This window comes from Clupea harengus, unplaced genomic scaffold, assembly GCF_900700415.2.
Source record: "Clupea harengus unplaced genomic scaffold, Ch_v2.0.2, whole genome shotgun sequence".
In the NCBI taxonomy this organism is placed as follows: Eukaryota; Metazoa; Chordata; class Actinopteri; order Clupeiformes; family Clupeidae; genus Clupea; species Clupea harengus.
The window spans coordinates 9,090-27,500 of NW_024880026.1; the positions used below are offsets into that span (position 1 = coordinate 9,090).

Here is an 18,411-nt window from a genome sequence, read left to right on the forward strand (position 1 = left end):
TTCTTTATTTTTGATACATTTGCAAAAAAATAATTATGGGGTATTGAGTGTAGATTTGAGGGAAAAAATGACTTTAAATAATTTTAGCATAAGGCTGTAATATAACAAAATGTGAAAAAAGTGAAGCGCTGTGAATACTTTCCGGATGCACTGTGTATACTCGTAATAACAGTCTCATTATTTAAAACCCACACCTTGTATGTCCATGTGCAGGATTTGAACTCTTTGAAAAACAGAACAGCTGTGTAATATTCTTGATATACATTTACCTGAGATTTGTCAGTTTACACTGCGGGTCCTCCTTTAGGTCGAAAAGCAGTTTGACTCCTGATTCCCCTGGATCATTTCCTCTGAGATCCAGCTCTCTGAGATGATTGGGATTTAACCTCAAGGCTGAAGCCAGACTAGCATAGCCCTCCTCTGTGATACTGCAGTCTGAGAGTCTAAAGTGAAAATGTAGACATAATTTGGTCAAGGCAAACACAACAAGACATTTACAGTGCATTTAAAGTAAGACCATTTTTGTAGCCAAATTGAGGGGTCAGCAGTTTACTACATGAGGTGTATTTGATGGCAGAGTGCATTATTTTCAACCTTTCAAATGCTCTGAGTCAGTATTACTGCCCAAAACATAGATCCCAGTTCTAAACTCATGGTGCTATGGGCAAGGTCCCATCGTTAATTAACTGAATACGATTATTTTGAAACATATACTCAGATATAAACAGGTCTGAGTCATCCAGATTTTCCATGAAACAGTTTGTGATCTTGTTGTTTTCTGATACTCTAAACATTTTATTTTCATCTGAGCTTTCCAGTCCATGTATGTCGGAAACTTTATAGGATTTGGAAAAATTGTGTAAGAAATACTGTTTCTCTGTCTGGGGATACTTTTTACTAATGTATATTTTATCAAGAATTGATAGGTTTGTATGTATATGTTTATGTTCGTATCTGTTTGTGTGTGTGTGTTTGTGTGTGATGAAGATGGAAAAGGAGAGTGATATGAAGTGTTTACTGCTGAATTAATAGTGACCCTTTACATGTGAAGATCATCACAGTTCACCATCACTGTCAAATTCACTGATATCAACTCAGTATTTGGTCTTGTGATACTCACTCTAGTTTCTCCAGTTTACAGTTGGGATCCTCCAGAAGAGAAGAAAGATGCTTCACTCCTGAGTCTCCTGCTTTACTCCCTTCCAGCCACAGCCCTCTGATGTGTGAGGGGTTTGATCTCAGTGCTGATGCAAGAGAACTGAAGCCCTCTTCTGTAATACTGCAGTTTGACAGGCTGTAGAGAGAATGAGAAGGGCATTTTTCATCTCAGTTTACTGTTGGCACTTCCATTAGCACTTAAATGAAGCACTTAATATAGCAGACAGTGACGGGACCGTAAATCACTGCAGAGGGTGGTGAAAACTGCCCAACGCATCACTGGTTCCTCACTCCCAACCATGTGAGCTGTCAGAGCAAGAGATGTCTGCGGAGGGCACGGCAGCATCGAAAAGGACAGCTCTCACCCCCAGCCCAGACCTGTTTGCCCTCCTCCCCTCTGGGAGGCGCTACAGGGGTGCTCCCGTTCCCGGACCAGCAGGTTCAGGGAACAGCTTTCATCCCTGCGGCTGTCACTCTACCTGAACTCTGCCCCCACCCCACACACACCTCCTCCAGCCACTGAACATTTGCACTGTACTTCCCTCTTCCCACCCTGGCTTTGACTGCCACACCCTCCTCCAGCCACTGAACATTTGCACCAGAATGTTTTTTTTACCACTTATACTGTATTAATCGTACTTATACCATACATTACTCTTAAATATAATATTACTAATACTCTTTCACTTCATTTCACTTATTACCACCACTAATACTTACACCCTGCACTTTACATATACTTATCATACCTAACTTCTAACTTCAATTGCTGCTATTTCCTTGTCCCAATTACTGTTCATATTGCATATCTATTTCTTACTGTACATATCTATTTATCACTTATTACACTTTACATATGCACATACTCTGCCACTTTTGCTATTTTGCACTTCTGGTTGGATGCTAAACTCGATTTCGTTGCGCTCAGTACTTGTACTCTGTGCAATGACAATAAGTTGAATCTAAAAAACAAATCTAAAAAATCTAATCTTAATAGTCACAATTTTCAGGACTTTTATTTGCGTATTTACATATATATACACACAGAATGAGAGAGAATTTTTTTTATGTCGTTCCCAATGCAAAGACAGAATTGGACAGACATGTCCTATGGGGCGCCGTTTGTAAAATGTTGCACGTTCTAAAACCCTGCTCAGTTTTGGTACATTTAGCATTATCATATGGGGGAAAAAGCACAACAATATTCAATGTCACTTTTTCAAACATTTAGAGAGATATTCATGTAAGGATATATGTTTGGGCAGTAACACAAAGTTGTTGAATAATATAAATGTTCATCTAAATGTAAATGTTAAATATAAATGTGTAAATGTTAAATGTAAATGTTAAATATAAACGAATGTTTCAGATGTGATAATATAAATGTTAAATATACAAGTGTTAATATGTAAATGTTAAATGTAAATGCTAAATGTAAATGTTAAATGTAAATTGCACCACCGCCACCGCACTGTCCGTACACTTACTCTACCTCATACCCTATGCTAGCATTTATATACATATATAATATTGCCACCATCAACATGTTTTCTCTGTTCCTACTCCCCTTACCCCTGTACAAGTAAACCTTTGAGCACAGTGTATAGCCGACTAAACTGGGTCTTGGTTTGTATCATGTATTTACCACCGATGTCTGTATATATATTATGTACACCTACCAAATGCAGGATATGTACAACACCTGTTGTTTCCGTCATCCCCTTCTTGCCACACAACCCTCCCCCATCCCCTCCCTTTCCTATCTCCACCCGGCCGACCTCAAGCAGATGGGTCCCCCTTATGTGCCGTGGTTCTGCTAAGGGTTCCTTCCTGACTAACAGGAGTTTTTTTCTTGCCCGTGTTGCCATTGTGCTTGCACTAAGGGGGTTCAGGCTCTGGGCTCTGTAAGCGCCTAGAGACAATTGTATTGTTTATGGCGCTATATAAATAAAAATTGAATTGAATTGAATTGAAATGTAAATGTTAATGTTAATGTTCAGGTCTACATGGTCAGATTTGAAGACTGATACCTACAATATTTTACGGTAAATTGGCTTTTTTAGTTTCACGTCACGTCAGAATTACCAGCTTGAGGGCAAGAATACACTCCACAGTTGTCTACCCACTGGAATTTAATACAGAACTGACCATCTTTCATTCAAGATTATTTAATATCTCCGCTTAAAATTGTCTGACATAGGTAGTAAAATGCCAGACAGTTTGTTGCTTCGGTTGCTGTTTCAAATCGGCGAGGAGACAAGCCCGGGCTGTTTCCAGCTGATTGTAGACGTCTTCCTGGGTCAACTTTTCTCAGGCGGGCAGTAAAGAAGCCTTATTTTTGGAGCTCTCAATAAAAGCAGTAACCCTGTTTTGGTCGCCTCATTTATCAGAATAACTACCTAAAACGGGAATAGATCAAGAAATAAAGTCAAGAAACAAAGCATCAACACGATTAAAATTGCATTACCCGGTTTCTGCTCTGAGATTGCGACAAGTACCTAAGCAAATAGGCTAGGCTACTGTATTTTGTCATCCAACTGGTAATACTACAATGCCAGTAGAAAATACTTGGGAAGATAATTTCAGTTGTCATTCGCCAGACCAGGTGGTTGTACTTGTGTTAACCAGGAAATTGTGTCAAATGATAAAGAACAGTGTTGGGTAGGCTAAAGGCTGCTAGCTAACAGCATGTAGCTCGCTAGCTGGTAGCTAGCTATTAAATGGCAATCATCTTTGCTCTGATAATGAAGATGTTTATTAGTTTTCACCTTCCAGACGACATCGTTATGAACCCATCCCCTTCTGAAAATTAAATTACTATCTGTGCTTTTGGTAGGCTTTCAGTTTTTGAGGTGTGTAGGGGGACGGATTTTCTATTAGATAGATGTAAATATCTCCAAACTGGAGCTCAGGCAAGGACTTCAACGACGTTATAGAAATAAGGATATCAGCGGGTGCAGTAAAGGGATCACAGGTTCCCAAAATGTAATTTTTTTCTAGATATCTCTGTCTGGCTATTGTGGTATGATCTGTGTTTGATGGCGATCGTAATTGAGTAGGCTGCACTGCTCGAAGATGTCCACTGTTGGTCGACATCTTCGCTTTTGCCCGCAAGGTATCCCTTGTAGTGTGACTGAAAGCTATGAATAACCGTAAATATTGTAATGTTCTGTCGTCAAGTCTGACATGTAGACTGAACATTTACATTTAACATTCACATTTACATTTACATTTACATTTAACATTTACATTTAGCATTTGATATTTGTATTTACATTTAACATTTACTTTTAACACTTATATTTAACATTTATATATAACATCTGAACATTTACGTTTAACATTTAACATTTACATAACTTTAGATGAAAGATTTTATCATTATTAAACAAACTTTTGTGTTACTCGCAAAATGATCCTTGGAAAAAGTTATCGCATGAATTACATGAATTTCTCTCTAAATGCTTGAAAAAAGTGACATTTGAATATTGTGTGCTTTTTTTTCCATATGATATGCTAAAAGTACCAAATCTGAGCAGCATTTTCGAACGTGCATCATTTTACAAACGGCGCCCCCATAATTCCCACTTCTGATCTGGCATGTAAGGTACACACTACTGTCCCACACAATGTGTCTCATCCCCTTCAGACATGTCCCACTCTGATCTGCATGTAAGATACACACTACTTGTACTCCACAACATGTGTCCCATCCCCTTCAGACATGTCACCACTCTGATTCTGCCATGTAAGATACACACTATGTACTCCACAACAGTGCCTCACTCCCCTTCAGACATGTCCCCACACTGGATCTGCATGTACTGTACTCCACAACATGTGTGCCATCCCCTTCAGACATGTCCCCACTCTGATCTGCATGTAAGATACACACTAATGTACTCCACAACATGTGTCCCATCCCCTTCAGACATGTCCCCACTCTGATCTGCATGTAAGGTACACACTACTGTACTCCACAACATGTGTCCCATCCCCTTCAGACATGTCCCCACTCTGATCTGCATGTACACACTACTGTACTCCACAACATGTGTCCAATCCCCTTTAGAAGCAACAATGACAGTTTTGAAAATGAAAACTTAAATGTACATCTAATGTTAAGCTTAAAGCAGCTTAAGAAGGGGATAGGGGATGAATTTGTCACTTAGGAAATACTTTGGATTCATTGCACATAGAAAGCACCTTTAAGTCGTTCAAAAGACTTCACTAGACTTCCATAGAGAATAACACAGGATAGGAAACAGGAAAAGCTACTGCCCAATTAGGTCAGTTTACATTTGGTTATCCTCCAAAAGAGAAGAATGCAGCTAATGTTTGTTGATTGAACAGAATGTAACAGCATCCACTAACCTCAGTTTCTGCAGTCTGCAGTGGGAATCCTCCAGTAAAGCACACAGCTGAGTCACTCCCAAGGCTTCTGGTATGAGCTTACTCAGATCCAGGTGAGTCATGAGTAAGGGGTTTGAACCCACAGCTGAAGCCACAGCAGCACATGCTTCCTCAGCAGCACTCCCATTCAGGAACCTGTACAAATAGAGACAATAAACATATTGGGCCCTAAACTGAAAGGACAACAAGCACAATGAACAGCCATCACGCATCAGCAACCGTGCAGTGAGAATAGGTGGGGAGGAATACCTATATCTGCTAATTTCATTAACACAAAACAGGGCGCAGTCAAGCATAGATGGGTTGAGTAAATAGTGAATGTGGCAATGAAGTCATTCTTTATCAGCCAATGACAATGATTCAAGTCAGCCAATTACAGCAATTAAGAAAGACGTAGATGAGCAGCCACATGTTTTTATTCCAGAGGAAAAGATGCATTGCTGCCCACTTTTGGGTTACGACTATTTAAGCTTGACTTGGTGCAGCAGCTCTACATCTTGCAGGTTCAGTTTTCTCTGCAGGAGCTTAGCTCATTTGGTGCCTTTAAATATAATATTCATCTATGGTCGTTGCAATGCCCCCAACCCAGTTTTAAACTTCAGTAGCGTCAACAAATATGTCCACGTGAGGCCTTGGAAAATATGTGAAACACAACAGAAGTCTCCAGTCTTCTTCTTGGAATATACTTACCAGACATTTGTCAGTTTACACTGCGGGTCCTCCTTTAGGTCTAAAAGCAGTTTCACTCCTGATTCCCCTGGATCATTTCCTCTGAGATCCAGCTCTCTGAGATGATTGGGATTTAACCTCAAGGCTGAAGCCAGACTAGCATAGCCCTCCTCTGTGATACTGCAGTCTGAGAGTCTAAAGTGATAATTTAGTCAACATTTTGTCAAGAAAAACACAACACAAATGTACAGTGCATTTAAAGTAAGACCATTATTGTAGCCAAATTGAAGGAATCGGCAGTTTACGACGTGAGGTATATTGGATGACAGAGCATTTGAAAGGTTGAAAATAATGCACACTGAGGTGGTATTACCGCCCAAAATGCAGTTCACGGTTTTAAATGCATGGTGCTATGGTCAAGGTCCCATTGTTAATTACCTGAATAAAATGATTTTGAAACATATACTCAGATATAAACATGTCTGAGTCCTCCAGATTTTCAATGTGATCTTGTGGTTTTCTGATACAATTTTTATCTGAGCGTTGAGCTTTGTTCCAAAATGTACTTGATATTAGTTTCATAAACTGAGACAACTTCTGCAGTTCGTTCAGTGAACTTTTATCATTGAAAGGGCGGATCTTCAAGTCTAAGTGTGTCTGAAACTTACATGAACATTTGAAAAAGTATATGAGAAATACTGTCTATAACAATGGGGATATTTGATCAAGAATAAAAAAATGTACAAAATGTCTCCCAAAACTCATTATTAGGGAAAGCTGAAGTATCAAAATGTCTTACCTGAATGTCTCCAGTGCACAGTTTGAGTTCTTTAGTCCATTACAGAGTTCTTGGACCCCAATATCTCCAATACTGTTGTCACTGAGATCCACATTTTTCAGTTTTGAAGATGGTTTGCTGAGGATACATGCCAGTGCTGTACAGCTCCTTTCAGTGAGCCCACAGCTATTGAGCCTTAAGGGGAAAACAGCCACCAGTGACTATAAGCTCAATCAAAAGGACAATGCTGCTGTCTGTATATTAGTGTTGTGCTTCTAAACCAATAAAAAATCAGACTAAATGTTTCTCCACATATCAGAATTGAAAATGGACACTCTATCAATGGAGGAGTTGTGAAAAGCTGTGGGATCAAAACAGTTCTCAGGGCAACTTTAATGGGAAAATATGATTAAATTGCAACAAAAGCCCATTTCATTCAAACTTAGTCACATTATACCCTATGCCAATAGTGAGATAATCCACCCCCTCTAGTCAATCACATGTTTATTTGCATTAGAAGATTTTATACGAATTTGAAGTGTTTCTCGTCAGGGTTTATATTCAAATGGTCAAAATGTGCATTAAAAAGTTAGATGGAAACACAGCTAGAGTCATTAACCCCTCCTATCTTGAGAATACAGACTGCCATCATACTTACTGAGCCTTTTTAGATTCCTCCACTACTGGCTGTAGCCTTAGGAAACCTTCATCAGATCTGATGTACTTCTTCAAGTCAAACTCATCCAGCTTCTGTTCTGATGTCAGCAGCACAAACACTAGAGCTGACCACTGGGCAGGTGAGAGTTTAGCTCCAGAAAGTGTCCCAGCACTCAGCAACCTCTGGACCTCTTCCACTAAGGAGTGATCATTGAGTTCATTCAGACAGTGGAAGAGGTTGATGACCCTTTCTGATGAAGGAAACCTCCCTGATCTTTTCCTTAATGTAACTGATTGTTTCTTCATTGCCCATCTGATTTTGTCCCCTCTGTAGTAGGCCATGCAGGAGAGTCTGGTTAGACTCCAGAGAGAGGCCAAGAAGGAAACGGAGGAATAGGTCAAAGCGTCCATCTTCATGCTCCAAAGCTTTGTCCACAGCACTCTTGTGTAAGATGATCATGGATTCCTCTATTGAAGGAGACACATTCAATATCCTTTTCCAAAGATTAATGGATTTTTCAGGAGCTTGGTGTCTGGATATTATGTCTTTCCCTTTAACTGCCATCATCAAAAACACATACAAAGCTGCAAGATACTCCTGGACACTTAAATGCACGAAGCAGAAAACCTTTCCTTGATAAAGCCCTGATTCTTCTCTAAAGATCTGGGAGCAGATGCCAGAGCATACTGCTGCCTCTCTGACATCAATGCCAGACTCTCCCAGGTCTTCTTCATAGAAAATCAGATTACCCTTCTCTAACTGTTCATAAGCCAACTTTCCAAGATCAAGGATAACTTCCTGGTTCCACTGTGGATCAAGGTCATGCACATTTTCAAACTTGCTGCTCCTCTGTTTGGTTTGAAAAATAAGGAAATAGGTATACATCTCTGTCAAAGTCTTTGGAATCTGTCCACCTCCTGAAGAGCCAAGAATCACCGCAAGAACAGTAGCAGCAATCCAGCAGAACACTGGTATGTGGCACATAATGTGGAGGCTCCTTGATAATTTGATGTGAGAGATGACTTGCTGGCAAGATTCTGATCACTGATCCTCTTCCTGAAGTACTCCTCCTTCTGTGGGTCATTGAACCCTTGTACCTCTGTGACCCGGTCCACACACTCAGGCGGGATTTTATTGGCTGCTGCTGGTCGAGAGGTAATCCAAAGTAAAGCAGAGGGGAGCAGATTACCCTTGATGACATTTGTCAGGAGTACGTCCAATGAGGTGACCTCTGTCACATCAGTCAAACTTTCATTATTCTGAAAGTCTAGTTGGAGTCGACATTCATCCAGACCATCACAGATGAACAACACTTTGCACTTTCCCTTGGCTGGGAAAAGTTGACTGCTTTATTTTCTGTGAAGAAGTGGTGGAGGAGATCCATCAAAGAGAGCTGTTTTTCTCTCATGAGGTTGAGCTCCCTAAACAGTAATGGAAATATGAAGTGGATATCCTGGTTTTCTTTTCCCTCTGCCCAGTCCAGGATGAACTTCTGAACTGAGACGGTTTTACCAATGCCAGCAACTCCTTTTGTGACGACACTTCTGATTGGTTTGTCTTGGCCAGGTAAGGGTTTAAAGATGTCACTGCATTTGATTGATGTCTCCTGTCCAGCTGGTCTCTTGGATCTTGACTCAATCTGTCTGACTTCATGCTCTTCATTTACTTTTCCACTTCCTCCCTCTGTGATGTAGACCTCTGTGTAGACCTTGTCTAGAAGAGCAGAGTCTCCTTGCTTGCGTATTCCTTCACAAACACTCTGGTACTTGTTCTTGAGATTTCTTTTCAGCTCAGTCTGACAAACTACATCCAGCTCATCTATTTCACAACAAATTTAAACATAATAATGTTTTGTAAGCCACTGACACCAAAATGTACTAATTACTTTGTTGCTTATTGATGCAAATAAATACAAATGCAAGAGAAGGAAGAATTCTTACTTTGTTGCAGTTTGTCAGCGAGATCTTTCAGCTTCATATTCTTAAGGAAGTGCAGTGCCATCTTCAGAGCCCCTTCTCTGGCATCACTCTCATCATCCTCTTTACTCTCAAAGTTCTCTTGGTAATCTGGACTCAGCATCCTCTTGAATCTCTTCAGCTCATTCTTCACAAAGGTGATGATCTTCTCCTCTAACACCTTAAGTACAAATATTTGGTCACACTTTGCATTGCATGAATCTTGTTAAATGGTCATTATGCCATAGAACCATAGTACCAGAACATTTACAGACTGTACTTGTGTTTATCTCAACCTTAATGGTAGCACTTTAGTTAAAAGGTGCCCTAATAAGCATTTTAGAACTCATTCATAAACACTGAATAATGTGTTTTTTAAGACCTTATATCAGTAATCATCAACTGATAAAATGTTTATAATGGAAGAAATTACACTGTATTGACTTGGGGAAAAATATGACAGCAAGAACTACTCATGTTATGGGTTTATCATAGTACACAGTTAATCATCACACATAGTTTATCCATGACACAAGCATTGTTTGTGTCAATATGTTGTTTATGTTATGGAAGATGTTATGTCACCTAGTGAATACTGACATATGCTCTTCATAAACACATATGTTGCTTTTTAAACATGTTTTAAATGTTTATGAAAGTGATTTAAAATCTTTTCTCATTTAGTTACCCTTCAACTAAAGTGTTATTGTGCAAAGTATCAATATGCTAGTACTTAATGATACTCAGCATGATCAATTATACAACACTGCTCTTTTGTAGTGTTGCTACAATGTTAGAAGGCATCTGTAGAAAAGTGATGCAGCTTTTCACTTAGTTCACTCTTCACTGGGATTGATCTAGGCTATGATGTAGCAGTAACTATTGGGTTTACTGTGAGATAAGTCTGCTTTAACTGCTGCTTCTACTCTACAGATTGACTTGTAGTAGAGACATGATGTAGCAGTAGCCATTACTGTGATATAAGTCTGCTTTAACTGCTGTTTATACTCTACAGATTGACTTGTAGTGGAGACATGCTGTAGCAGTAGCCATTGGGTTTACTGTGAGATAAGTCTGCTTTAACTGCTGCCAATACTCTACAGATTGACTTGTAGTAGAGACATGCTGCCTGAATGTACAAGCCTGATTCTAGTCAGGTGAATCTTGGGAGGAAGTAATGAGATTCAAAAGCATTACAAGGCAGTACATGTAGGGTGACCAGATTTGAGTTTGTGAAAAAGAGGACACTTCGTCGCGGGGGAGGGGGCGGGGTAGTGTATAGCATCTTTTTCACATGCAGATGACCCCGCCCCCTCCCCCGAGATGAAGTTTCGACATCTTTTTCTTTTCACATGCAGATTAAATGCAGTGCCCCCTCCCCCGCCACAAAGTTTTATGTCATGTGTTGTTGTAAACAGTGCAACTAGTGGAGGCGGCAGGGGTGCTTAGTGTTGCCAGATTGGAAATGGCAAAGTATCGTACCAAAGGCTCAAAATGATCGGATTTTGAGGTTAATTATCGTACATCTGGCAACACTGAGGAGGTAGTGTAGCATGCCGGACCCCGCCCCCTCCCCCGCAACGAAGTTTTGACAGCTTTTTCAAATGCAGACATGCAGATGACCCCGCCCCCTCTCCCCGCGACGTCATTTACCAAAGGCTCAGAATGATCGTATTTAGAGGATAATTATCGTACATCTGCCAGCACTGAGAAGGCTATCGACCATTGACAGTTCTCTCTACAGTCAGAGCTCGCGCAACAAGGTGTAACGTAAGGGAGATACCCTTTCCAAAACTTGTAAGGGGCGTAATAACTAGTTTGTGAAATATCCGACAAGGCAAAATCCCGGACGATATTGGAATCCCTGCTGGACGCATTTTTTAGGTCTCGAAAAGAGGACATGTCCGGGTAAAAGAGGACGTCTGGTCACCCTAAGTACATGTCCATGCATGAAGTCCATCAAAAATATAGAATATTTAAAATAATCTAAGCAAATAACTTTGGAGAAAATGTCTTAGCCCTTCTTATAGGGAAAGGATAAGAGCCTTATGTGAGCCATGACTATACAATAAGTGCTCTGTGAAATTAACACAAGGATCATTTTATATTAACATGTCTATCCAAAAGACATACAAATACCAAATGTTAAATCATATTAAACCCATATCACTGCAGCAATATTCATTATCATTATTGATGAGTATGTCTGTGTTTGCTGCATATGAACTGTATTCATTATCATTATTGATGAGTATGTCTGTGTTTGCTGCATATGAACTGTATTCTCTCCCCCAGCATGCTCTCTTGTGTGTACTTGTCTCTATTGCTGTGAACTAACAGCTACAGTCCAACACATCCACTGCAGTCTGAAATTCCCCATCCACTTTAGTTATGATCAGTATTGTCAACTCTGGGCATATTCAGTATAGCAGTACTGCATCCAAACCTGGAATATGTGTTTCAGGTCCTCCTGTTGAGACTTGGTAAACGGGTCACTGACAGCATCTGGGTCCCATTCCTGCATCTGGCCTCTGTGTATAAAGCATTGAGTGGATAACAGCATTAAAGCCTGAAAGTGGGATACATTAGGTGCACAACAAGCCCCATGTTAATTCAGTGCTGCTGTGTATGGTGCCTTGTTCAAAAATGTAATTGTATGAGTCTCTCAACATTCTCTGTGCTGATTCATTTAACCCTAGAATCCATGATGTTCTATAGAGTTGGCACATTCTACACAACACATGTATAGGCGTGTATCTACACAACACATTTACAGGCGTGTATCTACACAACATATTTACTGGCGTGTATCTACACAACACATTTACAGGCGTTTATCTACACAACACATTTACAGGCGTGTATCTACACAGGCATTGGGAGAATTGTCTCATTGAGTTTCAACTCAACAACCTGACTGGCTGTTATTATGGTTCTGAGGACAACAAGTGTTATATATTGTTCCTAGCATATGGCAAGGGGTGTCTGATAGGCTTCTATTGTATAATTATTGCCTTCGCCCCTCTATCCAGTGGTGTCCAAGTACTTCTCTGATACAGCAAACAAGACCCAGCTTAGGTCATCAACATGAGTGTAAATGAAAGAATACCTTAATAATTTTCCTGTAGGTGTGAATGAGCCATCATACATGTTTATTTGATTGGATTTACCTTGATGCATCAGTGTAATCTGCATTCTGGAAGTCACACACATACACACACCTACCCATCCACACACCTTACACACATCCACACACCTACCCACACACCTCACACACATACACACACCTACCCATCCACACACACCTACCCATCCACACACCTCACACACATCCACACACCTACCCATTCACACACCTCACACACATCCACACACCTACCCATCCACACATCTACCCATCCACACACTCACACACACCTACCCATCAACACACCTCACACATCCATACACACACCTACCCATACACACACCTACCCATCAACATACCTACCCATCAACACACTCAAACACACCTATCCATTCACACACCTCACACATCTACCCATCCATACACACCTACCCACACACACACCTAACTATCCACACACACACAGCTAGGCTACCCTAACCCTGTCATAGAAAGTGCCAACCTGCACCTGGGGTTGGGGGTTCAGTTTCATGCTCAAGAACACTTCCACACATGGTCAGGAGGAGATGGGATCACACACACACTCACACCCACACACATGGTCAGGAGGAGATGGGATCACACACACACTCACACCCACACACATGGTCAGGAGGAGTCAGGATCACACCCACACACATGGTCAGGAGGAAATGGGATCACACACACTTCCACCCATGGTCAGGAGGAGTCAGGATCACACACTTCCACACATGGTCAGGAGGAGATGGGATCGAACTAGCAACCTTCAGACTGAACGACTCCTCTACCACCTGAACCACTGTCTCCCCTTGTCACCCTGTCGTCTCTTTGAATAAAAGTGTCTCCTAAATGAATAACTGTGATGTGCGTTTGGAACTGTTATCTAAATATATCACATCAACTAAACATTAATTGTCTTCTACTTTAACTGGACAAACAAAATAATCCATGAGCACACACCAGGCTATTACCTTAAAGCAGTTAGAGCTTATTTCACTTATGAATGAAAGTGAAAAGAAGGAATAGCAATCAATGTGAAGGAATTTCCTTTTTTAGGAGTGAATTCCATTCGACAGCATTGAGCATTGAGCTGATCTGCTGTGTTAGTCTGTCTATGACCTCTTTTCACTTGATCCTCTAAATTCACTCTTTCATTACATCATGCTGTAAGATGAGATAATTTACCTTTTCACCCCTCCAGTCATTGATCCATCTGTGACATCTCCATGTTGGAAGTCGATGTCACGGTCTTCTGACCTGTCACTCTTCATGGACACACAGGTGGGCGCAGATGATGGAGGTCTCTCCTGATGGATGAGGCTCCTGTATAGAACATTATGAATTCACACAGTGTATCTCAAATGTGTGTTAAATGTGCATTTCAAATGTGTGTTTCATATGTGTGTTAAATGTGCATTTCAAATGTGTGTTTTAATTATGTGTTTTAAATTTGTGTTTCAAATGTGTGTTTCAAATGTGTGTTCCTGTGCTCAGTCCACTTTCCAGGGTTTACCTGAACTGTATGTCTCTATGGATAAAAGGGAGAGTATGGTTTACCTGAACTATACTGTATGTCTCTTTGGATAAAAGCATCTCCTAAATGAGTAATTGTGATGTGCGTTTGGAACTGTTATCTAAACATATTATCTCAACTAAACTTTAATTGTCTTCTATTGTCACTGGAAAAACAAAAGAATCCATGAGTATAAATCATGCTATTATCTGAAAGCAGTTTGAGTTTTGAGTTTATTCATAAAAGTGAAAAGAGGGAATGGCAGTCAGTGTAAAAGAATTTCCCTTTTTAAAGGAGGGATTTAGATTTGACAGCTTTGAGCTGATCTGCTGTATTAGTCTGGCTATGACCTCTCAGGGGGATTAGAGTTTAGAAATGAGAATCTAGGCACCAATCATGGAACAGTGAGGAGTGGGTTTGATGATGGCAACTCATTTTAAATGTCCCTGTGTCAGTAGAACACACAGCATGTTCACCTTCTTGATAATGTGTTATATGGATGACACAGAAAATCGCACAGGCCTCTGTTGAGGTAAAGACTGTTATCCAATCTCTCTCCCGTATTCTGTCATCTTAATTCATTGTCTCTAATTAGTTAGCCTTGTGCCTGGGAGCTGACTTTAAAGTGAGCGTGCTTTAAAAACAGTTCTTACTGTTGTAAGTTCTACTGAAAAGAGGTGAACCCAAGATGCCCTGTAACTATTATGACTATTCAGCGTTTAGAGAGTACACACACACACACACACACACACACACACACACACACCAAGATGCCCTCTAACTATTATGACTATTCATTCAGTGTTTAGAGTGTACACCCGCACATGTGCACACACACACACACACACACACACACACACACACACACACACACACACACACACACACACACACACACACACACACACACACACACACACACACACACACACACACACACACACAAGTCTACAAATGAATATCACTGCAGTTGTATCAAAGTTACCTTGAAGAGGATTCCTTCACCTTCCCTCCTTCTGAAAGACTTGTTTTGGCTGCTGTTTCCTCCATCCTTACGGGAGGGCTGGTATCGTAAAACCCTCACTGTTGATCATCTAATCTGGCATCATTCATCATCTCAGACCAGGCGTACTGAAGGAGGTACCAGAGTAAAGGGTTTGGTGAGATTTTCATCTTTCTCCATCCAGTAGCATTAGCAGTATTAGCAGTAGCATACAGTTTCAATACATTAGCATTCTTATAACTTCCACATGCATTCATATACTATGTTTATGTGAAAAAGGGTTATAACTTCCACATGCATTCATATATTATGTGTATGTGAAAAAGGGTTATAACTTCCACATGCATTCGTATACTATGTTTACGTGAAAAAGTGGCCAAAAGCTCAGAAGCAGTTGGAGCTCAAACTGGACAGTCTTGAGTCTGTATACTAATACTCTTCAGACCCTTCAACTTTGCCTACACTGGTAACTGTAATAAACCACCACCCACTCTTCAGACCCTTCAACTTTGCCTACACTGGTAACTGTTAGACACCATCCACTCTTCAGACCCTTCAACTTTGTCTACACTGGTAACTGTAATAAACCACCACCCACTCCTCAGACCTTTCAACTACACTGGCAACTGGTATACTTTGTCCCAAACATTCAGACTGTCTAATATCTGATATGTTGGTACTGCATACTTGTGGGAGTCTCTGTTAAGTGTATACCTCTGTATATCTCTAATGTGTCCATGTTCAGTTAGTTATGAGAAGTTGCAGACGACTACTGGAAACCCGTCAGAAAGAAAAGCTCTTTCCCAGTCCTTTGACAGAAGCAGATGGATTTGCTAACTGGCTGATGTTTCTCCAGGTTGTTCTCTTACCTGTAACCCAGATCACCTCACCTACAGGTGCATGCCTTACTCAGCATGCCTTACTGGCAACAACTGACGGTAAAGGTTATAGCAATTTACTGTGAAATGCTGTAAAAATGTCACAGTGGAAATATCTGGGATAACTTTTTGAAGCCTTTCCCTAAACCACAGTGCTGAACAGTCTTTGTTTTTAGATCATTTGACAGTTGTTTTGAGGCCCCCATGAGGTGCATCGAAGAAAAGCACAACTTGCAATTGAATCAAATATCTTTTCTAATGATTTGATGCACCTTTCTATGGAATTGAAGCTAATCAGACTAATTATGTATGGCCATTATTCAGTATTGGGAAGTTAGAGGTATTGAAAACAAATATTTTCACAGCCTATTTCTCACATTTCACACAACTACAGTAAATACTGCTACACTAAGTATCTTTGTCTGGAAAACACCCCAGTACTCAGTGTTAACTAGAAAATGAATAATATACCACTGTGATCTTTTTTGGTGAAGACAGAGTAAATTATCTTGCAGCCTCAGAGGGGTGCCTAAACTTTTTCATACGACTGTAAGTAGACAACTCAAGATGAAACTAGACGTGGGTTTGAGGTTGGCAATGTTCCAGTACAAACAGTGAACTCACCACAGGATAACTTGCTCAACAGGTCTGATCACCTCTACAGAGTTATAGGAACTTATAACAAGGAAATTATTGAATCTGTTCAGAATTCAACTGTTTCTTAAAATGAAGTTATTACATTTACATCATCAAAATAGCTTTAATGCTCCTCTACCGCAGGAGAATCCAGGTCACATTTAGATTATATTGTATCCCTTTCTTTTTATATGCCTTACTCTCAATATGTTGAAGCCTATCAAGTTCAGTTATTTACTTGTGTTAACTGGCTGTTACTTAGTTACACATTTTACTCTAAGAAGATTCAGCAAATGGGGCTCACTATTTCCCCAAGCATAGGTTCATTCTCTCTCCACATGCAATAAAGAATTAAAAGAACTACTTCCTGCTCAAAAACACCGCAAACACCAACAGGAAATGAGACTCTTGCAGACATCATTACTTCACCATTACCCCCACTAGAGACTTCTGTATGTATTTTGTGTTACTCACCATGTTTTCCTCAAAGACATTAAGTTGTCTTTTTCTCTGCTTTCCTTGAATAGCACCCAATCGACCCAAAGAGCAAAGTCTCTGTCGTGAGAGGCTGGTTTATCAACATCCCCTTCAGGCAGTTTAATGACGTTGAACGTAAAGAATGTAGCCATACAGGATCACCTTACCTACATTCATATCAGGTGTACACCCTACTCAGAGCTGACTGGCAACAACACCTGACAGTAAAGATCACGGCAATTTACTGTGAAATGCTGTCAAAATACTTTGGGGAATTTTGTTTACTTGAATATAAAATATCAGTCACTGTCTGCACCTGATACCTGGGGGTCTGTGCCTTTAAGGAACATCGTGTTTACTAAAGCCACCACTTGGGGTTTCAGTCACAGGGTTCTGTCTCTCTCTTTCTCTTTCACACTCTCTCTCAATTCAATTTTTCAATTTCAATGGCTTTATTGGCATGAATGTATGGTACACTGTTGCCAAAGCACTTAAACAATACGAACAATAATAATAACAACAATGGTAATACAGGAACAGATAAGTTAATTAAATAAAAAAAAAATAAAAAAATACATGAAATAAAAATGCTTAAATAAAAAACATTACAATTATAATAATTACGTAAAGAAAAAACATATAATAGATAAGAATAGATTAAAAATAAAAAAATTAAAATCTATGAGTTCAGGCCTATGTTTATTGATGGTATGGCCTGCTCTCGGAGGATGTGGCAGGACTGCACATATTCAGATGCTAAAATGTTACAGGTCTCTATTTCCCCCAGGAGGAATGGTAGTTTTTGTTGGTTCGTTAGGTTTATGAAACCTGGGTGGATGTCTTCAAATTGTTTGTAATATGCATTTCTTATATTGTGGTATTTTGTACATACGTTAATATTGCAGTGGACGCATAGTCTCCCTTCGGGAGCCACCCAGCATTGTCTGTGTCGCCCCTTTTCTACTGCAAGACTATGGTCGCTGAGCCTGTACTTTGTTAATAGAATTCTTCGTTTACAATTTTCTATTTGGATTAAGTATGGTGCCAAGTTGCAGTCCTTTTTAATGTTCTGTATACATTTAGCTTGCTGGATTCTTTTATTTGATTCTTCCAGCAGTTAGTGTA

At 40.1% G+C, this 18,411-nt stretch overlaps 1 pseudogene; it reads right to left on the minus strand.

Moving 5' to 3' along the window:
- Positions 1 to 1,242: 1,242 nt before the first annotated feature.
- LOC122128542 lies at positions 1,243 to 15,424 on the minus strand (annotated as a pseudogene).
- Positions 15,425 to 18,411: the final 2,987 nt, after the last annotated feature.